Source organism: Lupinus angustifolius, chromosome LG01 (assembly GCF_001865875.1).
Source record: "Lupinus angustifolius cultivar Tanjil chromosome LG01, LupAngTanjil_v1.0, whole genome shotgun sequence".
Lineage (NCBI taxonomy): Eukaryota > Viridiplantae > Streptophyta > Magnoliopsida > Fabales > Fabaceae > Lupinus > Lupinus angustifolius.
Window position 1 is genome coordinate 33,010,390 of NC_032009.1, and position 235 is coordinate 33,010,624.

Consider the following 235-nt stretch of genomic DNA (forward strand, 5'->3'; position numbering starts at 1 on the left):
GATGAAGTCTTTGCACCAGTAGCTAGGATTGAGACAGTGAGGTTGGTAATTGCTTTAGCTAGCCAGAATTGTTGGGATATACATCAAATGGATGTCAAGTCTGCCTTTTTGAATGGACCTCTTGACAAGGAAGTTTATGTAACTCAGCCACCAGGTTTCATCATAGAAGGCAAAGAAGACATGGTGTTCAAACTGCACAAGGCTCTTTATGGGCTTAAACAAGCTCCAAGAGCTT